At 45.0% G+C, this 15,489-nt stretch overlaps 1 long non-coding RNA gene across 1 annotated transcript in view; it reads left to right on the top strand.

Moving 5' to 3' along the window:
* Positions 1-56, top strand: part of LOC137882287 (uncharacterized) — a 1,919-nt gene extending 1,863 nt beyond the window's left edge. Inside the window, exon 3 of the long non-coding RNA XR_011103938.1 lies at positions 1-56. This exon is cut by the window's left edge and continues 26 nt beyond it. This is a non-coding gene — a long non-coding RNA (uncharacterized lncRNA).
* The last annotated feature ends 15,433 nt before the right edge of the window (positions 57-15,489 follow it).

The raw sequence follows: 15,489 nt of genomic DNA, 5'->3' as shown, positions 1-15,489 counted from the left end.
GAACATGAACCGAACTGAACGTGGGAGGAATCGTCTCGCAGTAAGGGCAACGGTGGAGGAAGTACTAGTATCTTATACTGGTGATGTACGACTACTTGTACATTAATTATCATCATTTAAGTAGTTAATTAAGCAGCATTTTCATTGGTTGCAGTTCTGTCTCAGTCCACAAGAGGATTTATAACACAAGTGATCTGATGTTGCGTAAAATGTGGTTTGTCATGTTTAAAAGCCTTCCTGAATGACTTTATTCTATTCTACTGAGGACGTTTTGAGGTATTTTTAGCGGCTGCCCTTTCATGAGGCATGAAGTGTTATGAATGCTGTGAAGACTCCCGCTCCTGTCCAAGCATCCCGCCCTACTTACCAAAGTCCCCACCCTGAAAAGCTTGCTGTGCCAACGGTGGACGTGGAATGCTTTGATCTTACAGGTCCGCCCCCCCTCCTCCCACCAACTCATTACAGAAATCTGTCTGTCTAATGATGTCTGGAATATTTATCTTCCCCCTGATGGTCATTAAGTCCACATTCTTCCAGTGGTGACCTCTGAGGTCAAAGTTTTGTTGACATCACTTCTCTGACTAATGGTTAGCTCTGACTTGTCCCCGTTTCTCTATTTGCTCACCTTTTGACTCGCGGAGCGGACACCTGCGAGACAAAGAGGTGGACGGCAGAACCCGGGAGGTATTTGGTCCAGGGAGCAGGTGTGTAGGTCTTTGGTGTTTATGTGAGAATGTCCTGTAAAGAGGTGGTCATTGAGTCCCTTCCAAACTCAGCGGGAGTCCACAGTGTTCATCGAGGTGTGAAGTGGCCCGGGCCGAGGACTGGATTATAAACCTGGCCCGCATTACAATAGAGGTGAGAAGCAGCAGGGGCCCCACATTACAGTTCAGCAAACAAAACCGAAAAGCACAAGAACATCCCAGGCGTATCCTTAAAGAGCTGGTTTGAATAGAGAAGTGTTGCCTGAAATGATATACAATGAAGCCTCCTGGAGGACAGAATAAAGAGCACAGTGGAAGTTAAATGGTAGTAAAAGCATTAAAACCCAGCGTGTCATTAAAGACAGGTTAGACTGGTTGATAACATCACAAAGCCCTGTTTAGATGGCATGCAGCTGTTTCTATTGGTAGTGTTGAATAGGTGAAATACTTACATTTGACTTCAAAATGACTCAAGAAAACAGAAAAATACTGCTTTTGAGTCAGTAAAACATAAATCATGATGATTAAGATCAACTGTATTGATCCCATACAGGAAACATAGAAGAACAAACAGATGCATAGCAAAGAGTAACGACATAAGCTTACTGTGAGCGTCTACAAAACACAAAATGATGCACGAAAAATCACAAAATACTACATACACCAAAGTATACTTCAACAAGAACAGAGTGACGACGCGAGGAAGTCGCAATAAAATCAAGATCCTGTTTTACAAAAAAGTAACACAGACCAAGAATAGTTGAGAAAGTAGAATGTGAATAATAATATTTGATCCATTGTTGATGGAGCAGCATTGATTATAGCAGCTTTGCGTTCAGTCAGACCTAACATGAGGCGCTGCTCCACAGAGTGACTGAACGGGGCGTTGACTTTGTGGGATGGCTCGCACTCAACTGAGGTTTAAATTCCAGGTCACACACCTGTTGTAAATGCTGGAATATGAAGTTATTTTTGGTGTGGTAACTTAAAGCTTTCTGCTTACATAAAGTCGACGCCCTTTTCAGATCTTTATTTTGCTTTCCAGTGACACCTCAAGGTCAGCGGTTTCTCTCAGGCTTGTAGAGCGACGCGAGTTCACGGAACAGGGCCGCAGAAATAACCTCCAATTAGACTGGACTCTGTTTACCATAGATATATATATATATACCTATATATATATATATAGGTATTTACCTATCTGTTTACCTGTCACTCTCATTCTCCTTCGACTCGATGGAAGCGAGGCATTCAGGGACGTCGTCCAGAGTCAGAATATTCGAGGGAGTGTTGAGACATCTACAAAGGGCAGCGATGGCATGGCTGGCATGCGTTGGTGCATTTTATGAGCGTCAGCTGCCGATGGCATCAGATGGTGTAATAACATGACAGAGGTCAGTCCTCAGTGGTCGACTAGATGAAGACACGATGAGGACAGGAGCGGTCTTTAGACCAGGAGGGAGACTTGATTGGGTGTTTTTTCTGTGTGCAATAAATTGTTAAGAAGGTTTGTGAGACATTATTATAAGACACTTGTCATATTAAAGCCTTTAACAGGCCACAGAGAGCCTTTACTAGATAGCCGGCAGCAGAGCAGAGAGGACTGGGGGATGAAGTGTAACGGAGGTCTTTGGCCACAAGGGAGCAGAGACACAACAACTCATTTTCACTGTTTCCCGCACTTTTGTTCAAACCATTGCTACCCAATTCTCAGTCGGCCTTAAATTGTGGAAATAGGGTATTTGTGCGTAAATGAATGCTTCTGACCATTTTACTGCCAGGTCTGCATCACCTCATGTTATTTAAATAGGTAAAGCAGCTATTTCAGAGAGACATACTTCAAACTTCAGACTTCAGACTTCAAATACCGTTAACAATGATCAGATACTTTAGATTCTAAGTAATATAAATAAACATGCAAATCAACGTAAAACTGAATCACGTTTCCGCTTCAGACGCATTATGAATGTGTCCACATTATGAATGTGTCCACGCTATGATTGTGTCCACGCTATGATTATGTCCACATTATGATTGTGTCCACGCTATGATTGTGTCCACACTATGATTGTGTCCACACTATGATTGTGTCCACGCTATGATTGTGTCCACGCTATGATTGTGTCCACGCTATGATTGTGTCCACGCTATGATTGTGTCCACATTATGATTGTGTCCACGCTATGATTGTGTCCACGCTATGATTGTGTCCACGCTATGATTGTGTCCACATTATGATTGTGTCCACACTATGATTGTGTCCACATTATGATTGTGTCCACATTATGATTGTGTCCACATTATGATTGTGTCCACGCTAACTGAAGCTAACGCCGCTGAAGTGTCATTGAAGCTTCGTCTCTGTTTAGAGGCATGAAAGACGGAGCGCAGACAAACATCCACTCATGCTTCCCTTGGAAATGGTTTTCTGCACACACTCACACACGCCTGCTTGCACACGCACAAAAACAAACACACTCCCTCACCACATTCAACCTTGCAGAAAACAGAGGGGGGAGGGGCAAAGAGAGGATGATGTCACCTCTGTAGACAGCTAAGCCGAGGCTTGAGATAATGGTGACATTTCAGGGGAGGTGATGTCATTCTTCCACTGCTACCGCCCCTCCTCCCTTTCTTTCCCCTACTGTCCTACCCCCCCCCCCCCCCCCCCCCCCCCCCCCCCTCATCAGTGCAGGTGGCCGGCCCGGCTCTTTGAAACACAGCGCAGAAAAATTAGCTTTTGAATAGGCGCTGAGCATGCAGGCGATGTGAACCCAGCCCCCGTGTGAGGCTCTCTTAATGTGTGGGTGTGATGTGGGTGTCATGTGTTTGGATGTGGGTGGTGTGTGTGTTTTAATGCGTGGGTGTATGGCCGTCCTTTCTTTCGCCACTGTTTAGCTGGTGTTTTTTTTACGTCGTTACTCCGTTTGCGTGCATCGCTCCGTGCGTGCTCATGTGCCAGCATGTGCGTGGCCTCAGTGCGTGTCGACAGGGTTTCTGCCCTCCAACCCGTTTGCCCACTGAGACCAATCAAGCAGAGAGCTGCAGGGCTGCAGGGCTGGTTGGCACAGGGTCCCTCGCTGAGCTCCTCACCCTGAGGATCTGCTCATTTAAGGTTTCCCTGACTTCACACAAACCCTTTTTCCTTCCAGAAACCTATTATATATATTGTATTATAGTCGGTGGTTGGAGCTTAAGTGTTTTTATCCGCTCCTCAGTCCTATGCGGGCTGTGGAAATGTGCATGCTGTGGGGTAGCTTTATTCAAAGAGGATTCGGGAAACAAGACGCGTGCAAAACCACATACCTTCAACAAAGAAACACACGACTTCTATCTGGTAGGCAACTTCACTTTCCAGAAAGTTTAATCCGAAGATTTACCGGGCATTTACATATTATGGAGATTTGGTTTAGCCTCCTTCAGCACACTGGGCTGATTGCCACAGATAGTGATGCTTCAAAGCCCAAAGGCTGTTGTACCTCTAGTCTCACCGCTGAGCTGGAGGCTGCTCACCGCCAGTATTTTTATCCCTGAAAACTCACCGCTTGTGCGCTGCACTTTCACTCTGCCAAGTTCTGGTTCGCTGTCTTTCTTCCCCTGTCGAAAGGACTCAAAGCAGCGTGTGTGAGCTGTAAACAAGTTCCCACCCCCCACCCACACCGCTACACACACACACACACACACACACACACACACACACACACACACACACACACACACACACACTCAGGCTGTATCTGGGCAAAAAAAGCTTTCTGAAACCATAAGCATCTGTCTTATCATATGATTGCTTTTCATATGTCACACACTTGAATCACGGGTTGCAGAAGGCTTCCCTTCACACCTAGAGGAAGTCGACCAGAAACCAGAGCACATGTCACAACCGTAGAAAGAACAACTGTCCCTGAATATGAACACGAGCAACAACCAGGCAGCATGGCTGCTAAACACTGCGGAAATGTAACACATGGCTCACTGTTATTCACTCCTTGCAACACAGTGACTGTGGCTGTGAAAATTCAGGATGTAGCAATTCTTTTGATTGTGTCGTTCTACATCCCTTTGGGTGTACAATACAAGACTCGATGCACTCAACATCAGCACATTTCTAATTGAAGCTACAGCACACGCTTTACTTTGATGCAGAATATCTTCGGGAATATTAACACGCATGTCGAGCTTTACATGTATTTGAAAGAACAAGTGTTGCAAAATGCGATGTTTTACACAGCGGTGTTGGGTTTTAGCCAGTGACAGACTTTATAGTGAAAACAAGGAGGAGCTTCTTTACGACAGAAGCTCTTTGTTATCTTCAGTTCTTAATGAATACATGCTCACGTGAGGTGTCAAAGAGCTCAAGTGTGCTCAGTTAAATCATGTTTGGAAAATCAAACACACCCACTCTCGCTCATGCGTTATCTTCTCATCTCATTTGACCTGGTTTGAAGATGTTCCCACTACAGAGAGAGTTGCACCTGTACGTGGTGCGAGACAGAAGTAAATTACCAAATGATGACATGTCATGTGATGTTTACAGCCATGTCGACTGATGAGCAGCTTTCCATCTTCAGGACGAGGCTTCATAGCAATAAAAGACGCGGTGAAAATATTGACTGTATCCGAGTGAAAGGGAGGTGATATTTCCACGTGTTGACTGAATGTGAGGGTTAACAGCATTCAGCTCGAGGAGCTGTGAGTGGAGTAGAGGTTCCTGATGTGTAGCATGCGACCGCTTTTTAATATTATGAGTACTTCCACCTCACTGCGTCTCCCTGGGGATCCTCTCTCAGTCCTGCGATGCAAAGTTAAGTTGATGTACATCATTTCAGTTTGATTGCCTCACCTGATGTGTGAAAATTGTGTTGGGGACCAACGGCAAGAAGCATCAATATTTGAAACCTTAATATACGGCATGTGCTCTCGAGGTATGGCGCATCAATCATTCATATCTTGGTGGCTTCTTGACATATACAGACTTACCCGTTATGGACCCTGAACCTTGTCCATCGCACACCCCCACATCGAGCTGAGAAGATGGAGGAATGTGGTGGGAAGTTGTTTTAATTTGCCAAAACAACAAACAGGTGCACTTGCACATGAATTACCACCTACCCCTGTTTGGTAAACATACATTCAGATGTAATGACAGATGGCATTCTCAGTCCAGGAACATTCGTCTGTGATACACTGGTGGTCCCTCAGGACGCCGTGCCGTCAGGCCGATGGACTCATTAGACACGCATCACGGTACAGGAGTGGCTCTGTTTCTGTCACCCCTGGGCTGTTTGTGACATAGTTCCCCCTCAATGAGTGGATAGTAGAAACACTAATGAAGATGTAGAGACATTCACCAGAGATGTCACTGAGGTACCTTTCGGAATCCTAAATGCTCTCAGGGTTCTCTTACTTAGTTCCTCATTAATAAGTTGCAGTACAGCTACAGAGCTGCTTTCTAGGGAACAGACACACAACCGCACAGCTCTTTAACAACTGGTTCACTTTATTTATGATTGTTAAATCAACTAATCATTTTCAGATTAGATGGCTTATTAGACAGTGAGAAAGCCACGGCCTTGTTTTATGACTTGTTAACATTATTAACTGCAGACTTGATGGTTAATAAGAATGTGAGGTGGACATCAACAGTCTTCCTCGTGAGATAGCCAGGAAATCACTGAGCAAGAAAAAGTCCTGCACATAACCCATGAAAAATCACAATGATGCTGTTACTTTACAATGACGTTAACTAGTGAGTCTCTGATGTGCTGAAAGGCCGAGTCTGTTACCTTACAAACCAGCCAAGCTAGCCGTTTCCTGCTATTTCAAGTCTTTATGCTAAGCTAAGCTAACCTGTTGCTGGCCGTAGCTTCATATTTATCGTAGCGTGAGAGGTGCTGTCAATCTTCTCACAGAACTCTAGGCAAGAAAGACAAAAAAAAGTATTTCCCAAAGTGTAAAAGTATTCTTTTAACTTATTAACATTTATTTTCCCAAACCTTCCCAGATCATTCAAAACCAAGTATGCAGATCTTGAGTTGAGGTTATTTTTAATAACGGTTTTGATTAAACATTTCTAAAAAAACTCTCTGGTTAGTCAGACATTAATGGCTTAGTTGTTGTAGTAACAATAGAATTAGAGTCTGTTTTGGTGAATGAAGAGTGTAAAACCAACAAGGTCGCACAGCCAGCAGATTAGCCGGCTGCCGTCATACTTATTCCTGGGGGGGTTTCCTCCAATCAGACTGACAACACGCTGCAGGAATGCTGTGGTGCATTAGTTTAGGCCCTTTGCATCTCTTACGCTCATTGTTGGTCATCTGGGCCGTGGCCTTTTTCTGTGACCCCCCCGTGATGTGTGCACACGGTGATGTTTATGAGCTGCAGGTGGTTCCTAAGGGGTCACAGAGGCCACAAAGGAAGACCACAGAAGAGCTGCTTAGGAGATGACATCACTTAATCCTGATGTGTCGACGCCTCGATCACCACAGGAGCAGAGGCTGTGTGCTGAAATGTGTGTGTGTGTGTGTGTGTGTGTGTGTGTGTGTGTGTGTGTGTGTGTGTGTGTGTGTGTGTGTGTGTGTGTGTGTGTGTGTGTGGGAGGTGACCCTGATGTCATTGTTTGCCTCCGCTGTCCTGTCCTCCCACCTAAAAGAGGGGCGAAAGTTTTGGGAGCTATTTGTGTCCACCTGCATGCCTATCCCTTGACTTTCCACTGAGCAAACATCACTTCCTCTGCTAAATCTGGACAAGAACTTCAAAGCAATTGCTCTAAAACAGAAAAATCCCAGTGTGACATCATGTGGGTCTTTTCAGGAAAAAGAAGTTGGCTTCAGGATGTTGTGGCAGAGATGAGGTTCACTTTTGGGAATGTAAGGACTAAAATATAAAACCACATAGTAAAATGAACACCACAAGATCACTTTGAAAACATATTCAACAAATGGGATGGATTATGAATGAAAGACCTGCTGAAGAAAAGCTGACATCTGTTTTAATGAGGTAGTGTATTAAACTTCTGGAAGTTCAAGAACAGGTTGGTTCTCACTTCCTCACAAGAAAGTGTGATGGAAATGTGAAGACGCTCGCTTGTCATTTCCTCATTTATATGACGGTAGAGTGAAATACGCCTTGCTTTACATTTGGTCAATATGAGTGAGGAAGAAACAGCTGTTAGGAAATCAAAAGTTGTTTGTTTTGTCCATTTTTGTGCAAATGTATGAGTAACTTTGGGGCTGTCTGATCTCATCAGAGGGGGGGCAGTCACACAAAGAAGGTCACAGGTCATATGATGCATGTGGGCTCCAAATCCTCCCACAGCATTTAATCCACATTTGAGTCTTAAGTCGTGGACTTATGGACTCCACAGGAGGCTACAGGGATGGCAGGTTTCGTGATGAGCTATTTATTACAACGGTGACCCATGTTTGTTTAAGTCTCTACTAAACATTTTGCTGGTTTTACTTTAAAATGCAGCTTAGTAGAATCAGGCTCCATCTGCATGTCTATGTGTCCCTTCACAGCGTTGTGTAAAATCCACTGTAATGAAGTGATGGTGTCATCTGGAACGTAACCCTTTTCATGGTTGTTTACACGACTTCTTTTGATCCCGCACCAGTTGTGCTACCAGACGTGGCGCTGGTGCGTGTAGGGAGGGGCGGGGCATGTGCTTATTCAGACAGACTCAGCAGACAATGAACCACATCATTCAAGGAGCCGTGTGCTAAACCAGCCATGAAGGCTGCAGTGTAAACGCTGGTGAAACTAAACGGGTGTCATTTCTTGTTCTGTGCCGCGTGGCGTAAACCGGCTCGATGTGGAGAATGATTTATCAAATCACCGCCACAAAATGGCTCTCGGGTGTTTTTCTTTATGACATGCATAAAACGTATTCATGACATCCAATCTAGCGCTGGTCTGCAGGCTATAGCTCTGACATATGGATAATGCCGTTTTGCAGACACAATGCCAAGTGATTTACTCAGGAACATACAGTAGAGACAGTTCAACACTTCACACACTGCTGCTGCAGCACAACCTCTCTGTGTCTAATGTAAAAGCTGTTTTGCGTCGTGTTGTTTTTGTGTAATTTTAATCTTAATGACAACTTTGGGGGACAGAGAAAGTACCTAAAACTCCTTTTTTTTTTCAATGGCAACCACACAGGAAATGAGGTCATCTCCTCTGCCGAGTCACATTACCGGCTACTGGACACATGACATCATGGTGGGTCCGCTTGGCTCCCCTGCAGTGTGTGTGTGTGTGTGTGTGTGTGTGTGTGTGTGTGTGTGTGTGTGTGTGTGTGTGTGTGTGTGTGTGTGTGTGTGTGTGTGTTTGAGATAATTAGATCTTTGTGATGTCACTGAGGTCATGGACAAACCGGAACACAGGACCAAAACACTTCAATATGTTATGACCATAATTTATTCTAAATTATGATCTCATGACTTATTGATGCTTCTGTGACCATAACTATAAAATAACTATTAAATAGTTAAACTCTTTATTTACAGCCATAAAACGTTGTTCTATGGAAAACAATCTGCTCAGACATTCAGAGGCAACTATTTCTTTCCGCATGTGACTCGTATTGTTGTTGTTGTCTTCTGTCTGGGGTAGAAACTTTAAATCCTCCGTCACAGATTTTGCTTGGGAGACAGCTCTACCGCTCTGCCGGTCCTTGTAGCACAGCTCTGTGTCCTCAATGCACCCAGATCTGTGCTTCATTCCTTCACTGCTAAAAAGCGGAGGCAGTCGTGCTGACAGTCGCCTCTCTTCAAAGCCTCTTTAATGGCACGTCAATTCCTGCTTCCCCTGGGACGGTGACTGAGGGAAGATGAGGAGGCTGATTGTGACTGCTGGCTATGGAGGACCAGCCAGCTGCAGCTCACATCCACTATGCCAAAATCTACTCATTCCCTCTCAAGTAGGCAGAGACATATTCGCCTTAGTGAACTCCCGAATTTAAGGCATAGCTGTCAAGGCGCTGTCTGAGTGTGTGAGCGGTCCTGGATGATGATCGTTTGATCCGCACAGAAAGGCTCTGGGCACAAGACAATGTCTCCAGCCATTACTGCTAGTTAGGCTCCTACCTGGTATATTCTATTATTAACTAGGCAGAGGAGAATTCTCTTACAATTAAAACATATCTCCAGTGGGAACATCTTCATAAATATTTGATAGCCATTTCTTGAAAATCCGAACATGAAATCCTCTTATTTTACACTCGAGCTGTGAGCGCTGGTGGCATCCTGTCTGGACTCGACTCCGCGGATCTTTAGATTTCATTAATGTGTTCCCTCCACTCCATGTAGATATGGCCTGAGGTGAAGTGGAACCACTTAGGTCCAGACTGAAGACGTCTCAACAACATTTGGTACAGTAATGTATGCCCGCCTCAGGATGGACTGCCAGAACTTTGGTGGTTCCTTAAAGTCCAACTGAAATGAAACAGATTTTTGTTTGCTCCTTTAAGAAAGAAATTAAAAACCAAAAATTAAAAATGTAAATGGTTTAAGATTGCAGCCCCTATATTCACATTAATTCATTGGAAAACCATTAGTTTGATGTCAACATAGATGAAGCACTTGTCGCTGAATTTGAACAACAACCCAGATTCCCTTCCTTGTCTTGAATGTGTCCTGTAAACAAAACTGAAATAATAGATCTGAAGTATTTTTGTTTGTAGTATTTGATGTTGAGTCTAGATTTGGTAAACACTATTAAGTCTGCATGATTAGAATATATAATAATATAAGATCAGCATGTTAGCATTGTTATTTTGAGCATGTTAGCATGCAGGCGTTACCGTTGAACTCAAAGCACTGCTGCGCCGGCTTACAGCCCCACAGAGTCACCGTCATGGCTGCAGTCGACGTCTTGGTCTTTGCCAAAGCAGCATTTAGTGTTCCTCTACCGTTCCTTCCTCCTCACACAGAGGATTCAGAAGAACCCGTTACTTCCACCGACTGCAAGCTGCAGGAATGTGCTGGTCGTCAAAAGCAGGTGGTCCTGGCCACAGGTGTGTTTCTCAAACGGAAATAGAGCCACATCTGTTGAAACAGTACAAGGGGTCCCAGTAGCATCCTGGCACACAGCCTGCTAACATCTGCTTCCCATGTGTTGTGTGCAGCGGTGACAGAAAGCTGTGTAAGCCTCAGTCAGTCACCCAAACAGCAAAGCCCCTGGGAAAAGAGGAAAGACGCCAGGGACAGTAAAGACAGTCAAATTCATTTGCAGCTCAGTCATGCAGCCTCCTTCTCTCTTTAATTGACCAGAAAATAGAATTTTGAAGCATAAAATTCCCGAGAGGAAACTGGATCATTTCTTAACACAAATTTCAGCAAAGCTGCCGCTGTGGGGAACAAAATTGCATTCAACATATTCTAACGTTTGAGGTGTGAAGCGTGGTGGGTGTTAGTTGAAATGCTGTGCACCACCACTCTAGTGTGCACTGACTGAGATACTGGCTAATGGCTGTCTAATTAAGACAGCCTTAGAATTATTCAAATCATGCCCGGGATTGCTCGTTGCGGTAGTAGTATCTGCCTTCCTCTTAGACATTCTCCAGCTCTTTATTTTCAGGAAGACGGTGGAAATCAGGGCTCACGCTGTGTGCATGCTTGGCTTGCTCAAGTGCCACCGCTTTAATGTGAGCGGCGCTTGCGACTGTTGAAATGGGCAAAGTCTGTCCTCAGATCTTCAGAGGCTCCGGTAGATCAGAGGGCGGCTGTCACACCTCCAGGCGATCTTCAGCAGCACAGTGGAGATCCTGCAGAGCCGCTGACCCCCCTGAGATGCACCGGGGCTGCCCAGGAAGCAGCCCGAGTGAAAGAGGTTTCAAAGAAAGGAGCAGCTGCTCAATTGATTTTGGTTGCTGTATCTCTAAACCATGTCAGAGAGGTGATGTTGTGGAATTCCGGCGGGTCTTTTATGTTGCTGCTAATCCAAGACGGGATAATTGATTTGGTTGATAAATGATTTTTTGGGAAAGTGTCTATGTAGGTCAGAGCTGAAAGCATAAACGAGAGGCAATTAAAGCTGCTAAGTTCCCAACATTTGTATAATTTAAAATGTTCTTATTCCACAAGGAGTACATTGACTTTTTAATTATAACATATTAACATGCAGCTAGTGTGTCGACATGATAAGAACAAAGCTACGCAGTATTTGGAAGATTTGTAGCTGACATTGTGGACTTCTTTTAATATGAATGAAAATTGCATATGTTAATCCCTACCTTGGCATTTCCTGCTAAAGTAATTATTTGCATGACAATACTACATCCTGTGGAATCCAAACGGAGGAAGGGTGTGTGAGTGTTCAGAGGAAGAGAGAGGATTCTGCTGTCTATTCACAGAGCTGTCCAACATCTTTCATTTCTTCTCCTCTCTCCCTGCCAGCTTTTTCCGGTGACGGTGATGCGCTTAAAATGCTGAACGAACACTGTGTTCATGGAGACAATACCTCTCTGCGTTATTTCCTGGAATTATTCCTCCTGGCTGTGAAGCCTGGCTTGGTGCTCTGCTGTATCCAATTAGCTTCACACCGACAGTAGAGGCGATCCTCCACAGGCCAAACAAAAAAAAAAGAAAAGTTGAATAGGTCATTTCACGGATGAGCACAGCGTACTGCTGATCCCCCCCACAAAACCAAGGATATGTAAATCCCTATAGCTTGGAGGGATGACGTAATGCAACACATAAAATCTTCAAAATCATGACACATATCGGCTTATGAGAAGTGCCTAGATGGGTTAAAGACAGCGCCATGTATTGAAAGGGAGGATTTACGGGCCCCTTAAACACAACGTTGAATTAGATGAGTCATCAGATGCTCCGGGCCATTTGGAAAGACCCTCAGGGGTTGTTTGTCTTGAAGTCATCCCCTCTGACATTAATGAGGCCTTGGCAAAGAGAACAAAATCAGATCGCCGACCTTTAACAAGTTAGATAAAGGTCTGCGTGGAAAATAAAAGAGTCCTGACCCTATTACAGCAAGCTCTGCAGCATTTCTTTAGGTGCTGACAGTTGAAGATCAAACCTCCTGGTGACTTGTTTCATGATATGGGGCTCGCCAGGGTTCCTTTCATGTCAACCGTACGAACCATGTAGACCGTGCTGAGCTCATATTCATCTTGACAATAAGTATATGGTAGAAACTCACATCTAAGAATTCACTAAAGTACATTTCCCTGAGAGAAATCATCCTGGGATGGCTGCTAAATGCAGTGTGATCTTCATCTGGTAATTCCTCGGGCTACCAGAGACCCAGGGGACTAATAGCAATTCATTTGGCGAACAAAGTCGTCTTCCATCATATGCAACAGAGCATGCATGCTGACTAACTCAAATGCATAGGCACACCTTTGCACACACACACACACACACACACACACACACACACACACACACACACACACACACACACACACATACTGAGTAAAAGTCCTGTTTTCACCAGGGAACTGTTGGACCTCTTAACTGAGCTGCTATAAGAAATAGTGCAACATTTTAGAAGATACGCTTCTTCATGCTGAGGTGAGAAGAGCAATAGCACTCTCATGTCCGCTCAATATGAAAGTACGACCAGCAGCCGTGGAGCTCAGCTCACAAGATGAAAGCAAGATGTGGAACTGTTCCTTTATGCACCAGGTCATGAGGTACACCTAGCTGGACTAATGCAGCGCTACAGCGAGCTCAGGCAGAGAGAAGAGTGTGTCTTCATCTTGCGTCATGCATGAGAATTTGGCTGCTGGACCGTTTCTGTTTTTGTTTATTTGCCCCAATGCACCGACTGTGCAGACGTTAGCTGGAAGCTAGCTAACAACATCCACATCAACGGTGTGTGTGTGTGTGTGTGTGTGTGTTCAGCTCAGATCTCGCCAGGAACTCCAGTTCTATCTGTTTCTTCCCTCCAGTCTCAACTGCAGAAGCATTTGTTCGACTCGTGCATAAATCTTCTGCATCACATGTCGTACAGTACAAACTATCGCACCATTGGCAAAGAGCTTGAAAACACTTATTAGCTCCAACTCACAATTTGAAACGAGACATTCAGCGCAGAATGAATAACGCAGTGCAGCATTTGTTGTTGATAGTGAAAAATGAATTCTCTAATATAGATTCAGTTTATCTTGCAACCCGAGTAAACTAATTTGTTCGGGGGCTACGAGCAATTTCTGCGTTGGCTGGTAATGTTGTTTTTACTAATCATAGCGGTATAATGTTCCTGCCTGAGTGAGTTTTTGCCTGCAGTTATGTTAAATTAGGCAGCATGCATGGCATGCTCCAATCGCAGAATTATTTGAGTCCTTCTCTCCCCCAACTCATTAACTATTCAACGTGAACTCCTGATCCTGCGGGGTATTGACATTAATTCCCCACACTACTGGAGCAAGCAGTTTGAAACACTGCAAACCTCGCCCGGGTTTTAAGTTTTTCAAAACAAACTAACCATTTGCTTATTTGTGTGCCGCAACCTGCCCGGAGAACAGCCCTGTCAAACGCTGCATTATTAAGGGAGAGCTAATTACGCCTTTCACTGGCCCGCGTCCATTACAAGCAGCACAATAACAAGCTCATCAGCGGCATGGACAGCGAGAGAGCACTTGTGTTGTTTAACAAGTTGTTGATGACGAGCTTTAATCCCGCGCTGACATGATGAGGTAGACTTGTTACTAGGATCTTCTTCTGCTCCTGCCTGCCTAAACCAATCCCATTCCAGCAGCGCAGTCTTTGCCTTGACCTTGGGCAGCGGATTTCCTTGAGGGCAGGGTGGCCACTGTGGAAGTTGAACGAACTGGCTGAAGGTGGAGGAAACCGAGGAGCAAGTGCTGAGGCAGGCAGGGAAATGTATGAATGACTGCAAAGAGGAGAGCATCGAGCCAATCGGAACAAAGAGGAAACCTGCGAGCCAATCGCGGAAAGCTTTCCGTCTCCCCCCCCAGCGTCTCCCTGACATCTTCTCCTGACTGTTACCAGGTCAGGCCTCTGAATAATCTGTTTCATTGGGTCAGTGTGCCTCTCGCAACGAGCCTGACTGGCTGGTCGGGCGTACGCGGTTGCTAGGGAGCTGAGCCAATCGGAGCGAGGCGGAAGCTTCCCCCACCGGTTTCTAGGCAGGTTTCACGTGCTGTAGAATGTTTTGGCGGGAGAGTGAGGGAGCGGGAGCGGGAGGGGCGGCTGCAGGGTGAAGTGGAGCATGTGATTGTGGGTGCGCGTGTGAGAGAGCTGGGTGTGTTGTATGTGCACGTTGAGCGTGCACGTCGAGCGTGCACGTTTGCGAGCGCGTGTTCGCTTTGCCCTGCCTCTTGCTTTCTGATGCAACATCGAACTGTGTCTCCTGGGCTACTAGGGGACCTTGTTATGTTTTTTTTTTCTTCCTGTCCTCGCAGGAAACGAGAACCAATTGCTGTGCTGTTGCCATCGGAGCGGGGAGGTTTGTTTTCCCTCCACTTTCATCCCTGGTACCTCCCCATCGACAGTTACCGTAGAAACAAGAGCAACTCCAACTCTATTTCCATCCATGTCTCCTTCCTTCAATGATTTAGCGTTGCTTTCTTTTTTTAATCCACCGCACAGCACCTACCTACCAACACTTTAGCAGCCAATGAAGTATTCAGAAAATTGTGTGACATCTCTCAAAAGGAACTGTATATAAGCAGAGATGAAGAAGTGCAGAAGCGCATGCTGAGGCACATCTTGTACAGAGCCACTTGAACTTTAGAGCTGTCTAAGCTTAAGACATGGCAAGATTGTGAGGTTAAAAGATTAGCTTTCTGTGTTTCTGA

Source organism: Cebidichthys violaceus, unplaced genomic scaffold (assembly GCF_023349555.1).
Source record: "Cebidichthys violaceus isolate CVI_PGR_0920_01 unplaced genomic scaffold, fCebVio1.0.p SCAF_31, whole genome shotgun sequence".
Lineage (NCBI taxonomy): Eukaryota > Metazoa > Chordata > Actinopteri > Perciformes > Stichaeidae > Cebidichthys > Cebidichthys violaceus.
The sequence above is the reverse complement of the archived record's forward strand: the minus strand, read 5'-3'. Positions and strand labels throughout refer to the sequence as shown.